This window comes from Salvia splendens, chromosome 12 (genome assembly GCF_004379255.2).
Source record: "Salvia splendens isolate huo1 chromosome 12, SspV2, whole genome shotgun sequence".
In the NCBI taxonomy this organism is placed as follows: Eukaryota; Viridiplantae; Streptophyta; class Magnoliopsida; order Lamiales; family Lamiaceae; genus Salvia; species Salvia splendens.
Window position 1 is genome coordinate 25288798 of NC_056043.1, and position 9993 is coordinate 25298790.

A 9993-nucleotide genomic window follows, 5' to 3' on the forward strand; every position below is an offset into this window, starting at 1 on the left:
ATCCACCTGTCATATTTTTCCTTGCAAGAAGACACTGCACACGCAGTTGATATATTTCCGAGTATTTCAAAACGATTTTTACACGGAATATGTTCCACAATTTCTCCTTTTTGACAAATAGGGGTCTGATTCAAATTTTTGAAATTACTGGGGTCAATTTGCAAACTTCGCATAATTGGGGGATCTGGAGGCAAACAGTGGGGTGGAATATATGGTTTCTGGGAAATGGAAGGGCTTGATTGCAAAATTGCATCAAGCCCTAATTTACCTTGTGTGTTCCGCGCCGCTTCGTCATTTGTCCGAATCGCTAGGTTTGCGCTGGCGATTCCACCTCCATTCATCTCCTCCGTCAATCGCCGGTCGCCGTTGCTGCCTCCGGTTGATGTGGCCTCGGTGTTACCCCCGACGGCGGCGGGCGTTCCGTCTCCAGCCACAGACACGGCTGCACGCTCTCCGCCTCTGCCTGGTGTGGGTTGGCCTCCTCTGCTTGAGCCTGGTGGCGGTGGCCGTCCGTATTTGGCTTCCCACCACTCCAGGAACCCTACCACCTCGAAGCATGTCTCCTTGGTGTGTTTTTTTCGGCCACATACCGAACATACCATCTTGGATCGGTCTTCGTCCATCCGTCGATTCCAGCTGTTTCCACCTCCACCGCCGCCGCTCCTTTGCGATTGAGGAGGCCTGCTTCGCACCGCTAGGCCGAGGCCTACTCCCTGCAGTGTATTTTTTTCCTCATTATGCGCAGGTTGTAAAACGCTCATTCTTGCATCCTCCCTTCTTATTGTTGCATATGCTTCATCCAGTGAGGGAAATGGCTCCATCTTGAGAATTTCTCTCTTCGTATTCTCATACTTGTCGTCTAGGGCAGTAAGTAACTGATACACCCTATCTTCTTGGGTACAATTGTCGTAGATCTCGACATCTTCTTGATACTTCATCGGGTTTGGAGACTTTTGGTCGATGGCGAGCCATATTTCTTGTAATTGAGTCCAGATTTCTTCTAACGTTTCTCCTTTCTGTTTCAGGGTGGTTGCACGGCGGCGGAGGTCATAGACCTGTATCCTATCTCCGCCACTGGAGTAGGCTACGGCTAGGCTCTTCCATACTTCTTTGGTTGTTGCGTGTTTGGATATTCGGCTCACTAGTCTCGGTTCAATGTTTTGAACCAACCATGTGAAGACACAGTGATCCGCCTGTTGCCGCCGTGCAAAGGCTGGATCCGTCTTCGCTGGAGGAGAAGGATAACCGGTGAGGTGGGAGATCATTCCCCTGCCACTGATGGCTCTCTCCATCAATACTGCCCACAACGAGTAGTTTTCGTTGTTTAGTTTGTAGCCGATATCCAGGGACTTGGTATCCACCACGATCTCCTGCGGCGGTGGGTTATGTGGCTTGTTGGTTGCATCTGTGTTGGTCATGGCAAAACTATTGCGCATGAAGTTTGCAAACATCCTTGCAAACTCTTCCGTCTCCTTACTGTCGGTAACACTTTGCTTGGTTTCGTTGGATTCTGACATCTTTTGTTGGTTTTCACAGGTTTTTGGTTACAATTGGTCGGGAAGGGTATAGACGATGATGAGATTTCTCTGAGTCACAGGAGAAAATCCCGCTCTGGTACCATGTTAATCGGTACAAAGATTAAGAACATAGGGAGAATTACTTTTCTGTTGTGTTTAATTCAATGTACAAATCTCCTCTTATAGAGGCTAATACACATGTATACAAGGAATGTTTCTATTATACGACAATTATGCTACTAATCATCTAAATTGATTCCCCTAAATCATCTTAATTGATTTAGTGAGATCTTTCCATTCTAACAGAAAGCAGTAGTCTTCCTATAACTGGTGGCATTTAAGCACTTATTTCATTAATCTAGTTCTCCTTATTCACAATAAGAACTGTATACCGATAATATCAGTTATTCTTCTTTGGTGTTCGTTGGAGAAATTATAAACTGAAAAAGAACTGCATACAGTAGCAAGTTTAGAGAAACTCAGAACGAATTAATATAAATGAAGTGCAAATGCAATGCAATAACAGGGCCTTGGTATCAAGAGAGGGTTGGGGGAACAGAAGCAAACTGCTAATGACAAATTTCATTACTTCCATATCTACAGCAATAGTAAATGGATTTAAGTACCTATAACTTGCTTGAACTGTGAGTAGGCTTTTGTGGGTGGATGGTCTCTTGTTGCCCTCAAAACTCAAGGCCAACTTAGTGGGCCTCGTAAATTGATCAGCAGACTTCAAAGAAGAGCCTAGCACAAACGGAAAAGTTTACCATTTTTACAAGGTAATAATATCAAGAGGTGGTGAAGATAGGATTATTTAGCAAGAGTAGAAGAAGGATTGACACAAAATGGCTGCAACATTCATAGTTTGACTCTACCATGTGTTATTCAACATAAAAAAGAGAAGTCCATTTCATTCCTAGTAATCCTTCAAAGTAGTACTTAATAGTTACAGTACAGCTGCTAAATGCATAAGAAGAGTACATGTAACTCTATATATGGATCAATCATATTCATATCAGTGAGGATGAGTTTTGAGGCTTCTCTCAAAAGCAGATAAAACAATCCTTGTAAGACCATCGGCATTTGAAACTATGATTTCGGTAAACGAGCACAACTTCAACATCGCAAATAATTTCCTTATTAGCAAATAGTAGTTGTTGGAGAATCGTTGCAATCGGAATACCAAACGAGCAATGCGAAAGAAGGAATAACACACTTGTTGAAGAGAAACTAAATCTTGTATTGAATGTGTATTTTCTGAGATTACAAAACTAAAGCTCAATCTGATTCTAGTTATATCACACTCAACAAACGAGCTAAGCTCTCAAGCTCTAACTAACCAAAAAAGAAAAACAAGAAAAGAGAAAACAGTTGGAAAAGCCTTCCAACGGCTAGTTTCTTAACAGACTGTTGAAACAGAAATTGGGAATTGGGCTTCAATCTTGGGCTGAACATTAATTCACCCATTAACAATTCTCCACCTTGAATTCATCATTCAGCAACTCCAGAAACCGGAACCAAGACCATGTTTAACAGCTTTAAACAATAATCAAACTTGCCTTTGTTCAAAGGCTTTGTAAGCATGTCTGATGGATTGTGCCACCTTCACTTGCCCACTCTCCACCTCATCTCTTATAAAGTGAAGTCTCACATCTATATGTTTGCACCTCTCATGAAACATCTGGTGCTTAGCAAGGCAAATAGCACCATTGTTATCACAGTTTACTGTCACAGCCTGCTGCACTATCCCAAAATCTGATGCCAACCCCTTCAACCATTTACTCTCTTTCACAGCTGAAGTTAAGGCCAAGTATTCGGCCTCGGTGGTAGACAAAGCAACCACATCTTGAAGTCCAGATTTCCATCAGATAGTAGAACCATATAGAGTGAAGACATAACCCGTTTGAGACCTTCTTGTGTCCAGATTGGTGGCATAATCTGAATCACAGAAACCAAGCAAAGCATCCTCTTTTCTATCTGGTTTGTGCTCATATAGAATTCCCAAATTTCCTGTTCCCTTCAAATATCTGAGGGTCCACTTCAAAGCATTCCAATGCTCTTTCCCATGATCTGTCATGTATCTGCTAGTTGTACTGATAGCATAGGCCAAATCTGGCCTTGTACAGATCATCATGTACATAATGCTTCCAACAATATTAGAGTATGGAATCAGACTCATCTCCAATCTCTCTTCTTCTGACTTTGGCCTCTGATCACATGTTAATTTGAAGTGTTGGGCTAAAGGAGTTCCAGTAGGTTTCATGTTGTCAATATTGAACTTCTTCAAGATTCTGCTGATATAATCAGATTGAAACAACCACAACTTCCCTTTATTCTTATCTCTGATTATATCCATACCTAAAATTCTCCTAGCCTTTCCCAAATCCTTCATTTCAAAATCAACTTTCAGTAAATCCTTCACTTTTCTGATTTTACCAAAGTCAGGTCCAGCCACTAGCATGTCATCAACGTATAGTAGCAAAAACACATCACCTGAGCCCTTTTCCTTTCTAACATATACACAGTTATCATATTTTGACTTAATAAAACCATGCCTGCTTATGCTTTCACCAAATTTTCTGTACCACTGCCTAGAACTTTGCTTTAGGCCATATATGCTTTTCTTGAGCAAGCATACTTTATCCTCTGACCCAGGAACTTCAAAACCTTTAGGTTGAGCCATGTATATGGTCTCCTCAAGCTCTCCATTTAGGAAATCATTCTTAACATCAAGCTGCTCCATAAACCACCCTCTTTGTGCAACCAGAGCCAAAAGCAGTTGCTCCATAAACCACCCTCTTTGTGCAACCAGAGCCAAAAGCATTCTTATGGATGTATGCTTCACTACTGGGGAAAAGACTTCATTAAAATCCACTCCCTCTTCTTGTGTGAAGCCTCGAGTAACTAACCGAGCCTTGAATCTAATCTGCTCTTGACCAGCAGTCTCAATTTTCTTCTTGTAAACCTACTTGCAACTAATAATTCTTCTCATCATAACCTTGTCCACTAATACCCAAGTCTTGTTTCTGATGAGAGATTTCATACTCTTCTTGCATTGCTCTGAACCATTGCTCTTTCTCTGGTCCATTAATGGCTTCTGAATATGTAGCTGCTCAGAATACTCTATTTGCTCAGCCACATTCAAAGCAAATGATAACATCACAGAACCTGCATATCTTGCAGGCAGCTTTCTCCCAACTCTTCTTGCTCTATCTCTAGCCAGCAAATAATCACTCAGATCTTCACCTTGTTGTTCTTGATGATCAATTGCTGACCCACCAGCAGCCTCACCTTCATCTAAGTAAGGCACATCAGGCTCCATCTCAAAACCATCACCTATCAATTTGCTGATTTCAGAAGAGCTTTGATCAGAATTGTGGCAAGGCATCTGTTCCTCCAAGAAAACTACATCCCTACTCACCACTACTTTGTGATTCCCAGGCTTCAAGCACCACAACCTGTAGCCCTTCACACCATGCTGATATCCAAGCATTACACACCTTAATGCCCTTGGATCTAGCTTACTATCTCTAGTGTGAGCAAAAGCCCTGCAACCAAACGGCCTGAGCCTAGAGCAATCTGTCTGACCTCCATACCATCTCTCATCAGGGATATCACCACCAATACTTGATGAGGGACACTTATTGATAAGGTGAACAGCTGTGGAGACTGCCTCCCCCCAAAACTTCTTCTCTAAGCCTGATAAGAGCAGCATACACCTCACTCTCTCAAGCAATGTTCTATTTAGCCTTTCAGCAATCCCGTTTTGTTGAGGATTGGCTGGAACTGTCCTATGCCTTTTTATTCCTTTCTCCTTACAGAAAACATCAAACTCTTTGGACAAATACTCCAAATCATTGTATGTCCTCAAACATTTAAGTGAACAGTCCTTCTCAATCTCTACTTCTTTGCACCAATTCTTAAACATTAAGAATGCCTCAGATTTCTCCTTCAAAACATAAACCCATGCTTTTCTAGAGTAATCATCTATAATTGACATGTAATACCTTCCCCTCCTAAAGAATTCACAGGGGCAGGTCCCCACAAGTTAGAATGTGCATAGTCTAGTGGGATTGAGGAATGATGTTTACCTGCTGAGAATGACAGCTCCTTGGCCTTGCCCCTTATGCAGTCCTCACATGGACCAAGCTTTTGATCAGCATCACAATTGATTAGCCCCTTCTTTATCAGCTGCTTGAGGTTGCATTCAAGTATGACAGTAGCATCAAGATAATACAAACTCCTCACCCTTTTAGCCACAATCTTTATATCAGGGCCTTTGTGAGTTGTCATGTTTCCCTCTTATGAAGTGAATGAATATCCCTTAAGCTCCAATGTTCCTAGGGAGATCAGATTCCTTTTTACTTGAGGAACAAATCTGACATCAGTAAGCACTTTCACTGATCCATCAAACATCCTTATCTTGATGCTCCTTATCCCCTTTATGTGACAAATCTGATCATTTCCCAGAAGTACTGTCCCACTTATCTGTCTCATATCCTGAAACCACTCAAGATTTGGGCTCATGTGGAAAGAGCACCCGGAATCCATGATCCATGAGCCTGCATCAGATGTATCCACCACATTCAATGCCTCTGGTGTTTCATCTTCTTCATTTGAGACAACATTAGAGCTTGCTCCCTTCTCAGACGCCTGCTTTCTTTTCCAAGCGTAACAGCCCTTTTTAATATGGCCCGGCTTCTTGCACCAATGACAAGAGCGTGTCTCCTTGATTCCACCAGAACCTGCTTTAGAATCATCAAACTTTTTCTTGAATTTCTTTTTCCCGAACTTCTTGATATTCAAGGATTCTGGCATAGATTCTGAACGTTGCACACCTCCTTTCTGCAACTCCTTCGACATCAAGGTTGTAGTGACCTCAGATAAGGTGATCTGCTTGTCTCTTCCGTACAAGATTGCATCTCTCATCTGGTCATACGAAGCCGGTAGAGCATTGAGAACCAAGATCGCTTTATCTTCATCAGAGATCTTAACATCCACAGCTTCAAGATCATCAATAGTTTTGTTGAAGTCCTCCATTTGCTCCATGATGGATTTATCATCAACGAAACTATAAGAGTACAATCTGCGCTTCATGTACAACCGATTAGCCAAAGATTTGGCCAAATATACCTCATCCAATTTAGCAAGAATCTCAGCAGTTGTCTTCTCATTTTGCACCTCCCTCAGAACCTTATCGCCAAGGCAGAGGATCACGGCGTTGTGAGCTTTCTGAATCATCTCCTCATGCTTTGCCTGCGCTTTATCATCTAGCGCCTCCTTCCCTTTCGCCTTTGGATCCACCAGATTGAGAGCAGCTGTGAGCCCTTGTTGGATGAGAAGAGCCTTCATCTTCATCTTCCATAATCCGTAATCATTCTTGCCGTTGAATTTTTCAGCCTCGAACCTCGATGCCATCGCTATTCCGATTCAATTGATTCCTCTGATCCTTCTTCCCACAGACGGCGCCAATTGTTGGAGAATCGTTGCAATTGGAATACCAAACGAGCAATGCGAAAGAAGGAATAACACACTTGTCGAAGAGAAACGAAATCTTGTATTGAATGTGTATTTTCTGAGATTACAAAACTAAAGCTCAATCTGATTCTAGTTATATCACACTCAACAAACGAGCTAAGCTCTCAAGCTCTAACTAACTAAAAAAGAAAAACAAGAAAAGAGAAAATAGTTGGAAAAGCCTTCCAACGGCTAGTTTCTTAACAGACTGTTGAAACAGAAATTGGGCTCTGGAATTGGGCTTCAATCTTGGGCTGAATATTAATTCACCCATTAACAGTGTCGAAAAATATAATGCTGAAAATAAAAGACTATTGCAGAAAGTAAAAGACGGGTAGAACTTTAAAGACTACATTGTGAATGACTTGAATTCTATTCTCTCCATGGTTACACAACTATATATAGACTATAATTCTAGCTAAACATGGAAAATATATTCTAATTATACTAATATCCTTTTTATTTGATTTTCCATAATCTTCATTGATTTCCTTCTTTATTCTTGTCATATCTTCATCTCTTGCCTTCTTGTTCTCCAATTAATTAATTTCCTTATTCCAACTCTCCCCCTCAAGTTGAGTGTCGACTTTTTCGGCACTTAGCTTGCACGATCTTTAGTTTGATATATAGTTTATACTCGTATTTAAGAGTTCTTCAATTCCATTGACAGTTTATGCTCGTATTATAGAGCTTCTTCAATTCATCATTGATAGTTTAAACTCGTTTCAAGGAGTTCTTCAATTTTTCGTTGACGGTTTTAACTCGTGTCAAGGAGCTAATCTAAACAGTTTTAACTCATGTCAAGGAGCAATCTAGACAGTTTTAACTCGTGTCCGGGAGCTTGTCTAAACAGTTTTTACTCATATTTAGGAGCTATCTTAGATAGTTTTAGCTCGTATCCAGGAGCCATCTTAGATAGTTTTAACTCATAGCTAGGAGCCATTTTAGACAGTTTTGACTCTTGTCGAGGAGCTAATTCAGACAGTTTTGACTCTTGTCGAGGAGCTAATCTGACAGTTTTGACTCTTGTCGAGGAGCTTATCTAGACAGTTTTTGCTCGTATCTAGGAGCCAATTCAGACCATTCTCGGTCCATTCCAAACTCAAACTATGAGTCCATTATTTTCATTTCTTTTCTTTCTTGAGCCTAATAACCACATGGCCCAAATTTACTTCTCTAAAAATGAAGACGTGAAACCATCAGTCTCCTTTATGTTTCTTCATGGGTTTTTTCCCCCGGTGACATACTCTCAAACCATGCCACCTCCACCGAGTTATTGCCGAACTCCGTGGTGAGAATACTTCTCTGACAATACTTTTGGTCATCCATCCAAAGTCTGCTCTCTCCCGACGGTGAGAATTCTCCCGTTACTCCTTCAATCTGGTTTTTGATTGTTCAACAGTCGACGCTTCGTGGCCATTGTGTGGCGGCGACATTAGCTCTCTCCCCCTCGTTGCGCAGACGTTGGCGCCGTCTTCGTCCTTGGCAATTATCTCATTGATTCGGAGATTGAATCGTTTGGCAGTGGCTGATATCTCCCCCTCGGCCAAACGCTTCATCCATTATAACATGAGTTCGCAGCCTCTCAAGGGTGCCACCTCTTCGGAAGTAGCTTCTCCTCTATTGGTCGGCTTCTGCTCGTTTCTCCTTCACAAACCGTGAACTCCTCGTTTCTCCTTCACAAACCGTGAACTCCTTATCTTGACTGCTGTTATTTTCTCTTCGGCTGCAGTCAGCCTTCTTCTCCGGGGATGGCGACCCCTCCTTCTGATGAGCCGCTTCCTTCTGGTTTCTCGGTACTGTGGGTGGAACTCTCCGGCAGTGGTACTACTCTCCCCCTCAGCCGGATGGTTCATTAACCAGGGTTGATCCCGTTGGTGCTGCAACACAATCGCCTCTTCTCTTGGCAATGTTTTCACGACCTCCACTACCTCCACGGTCTCCTCCCATTGGCGTTTGCCTTTCTAGACGGTCTGCTCGTTCCTTTCCGGTGGTCGTTCAACCACTGGCATATTCATCTAATTTGAAGGGGAATCGTCCAGTCGGAAACCCTGTTCTCCCCCTCGGCCGGACGTTCCTTGAATTCAGATTTTATCTCCGGATCTATGGCTCGCTGCCACCTCCACCACAATGCCTCCACGCTTGGGCCGAGAAGGTCAATAGCCATGGCATTGTACTCTCCTTCAACTCCAAACTATTTAAGATGGGGAATCCCAGTTCCTCCCTGAAGAAGCATGTACAACTTTGATTCATAGTGAAGCTGGGGATGCTTAGCCTTAACAGATTCCAGCTTCACATCAACTTCTTCTCCAGTTTGTATATTTACTCCCAAGTAAAGCTCTCCAAAAGATCCTGCCAATCTTTCTCCCCAGCTTAAACTTCCCTCCGATGACATTATCCATACTTGGTTTTCAAAAATCAATCCAAAATTCTCCAGAAAAGCAATATAAAAAATGAATCTCCTTTTATTTCACGACGCACAGCTCAATGTATCAAGAATTACGCTAATCGACAAATCCCTAATCAACAATCAAATCCCAAATTCCTGCTGAACCCTTCAGATCCTATCAAAGTAACGATACAAACTGACGGATATTGAGGGCGAGAGAAAAAGAAGAATATGGCTAGGCTTTTTTTTTGGGTGTTTTTTTTTATATAGAGACAACAGGGTTTGTTGGATTTATTTATTTATTTTTTTATATAGAGACAGTGATCGATCCATATGATCGAACCTGCTCTGATACCATGTCGAAAAATATAATGCGGAAAATAAAAGACTATTGCAGAAAGTAAAAGACGGGTAGAACTTTAAAGACTACATTGTGAATGACTTGAATTCTATTCTCTCTATGGTTACACAACTATATATAGACTCTAATTCTAGCTAAACATGGAAAATATATTCTAATTATACTAATATCCTTTTTATTTGATTTTCCATAATCTTCATTGATTTCCT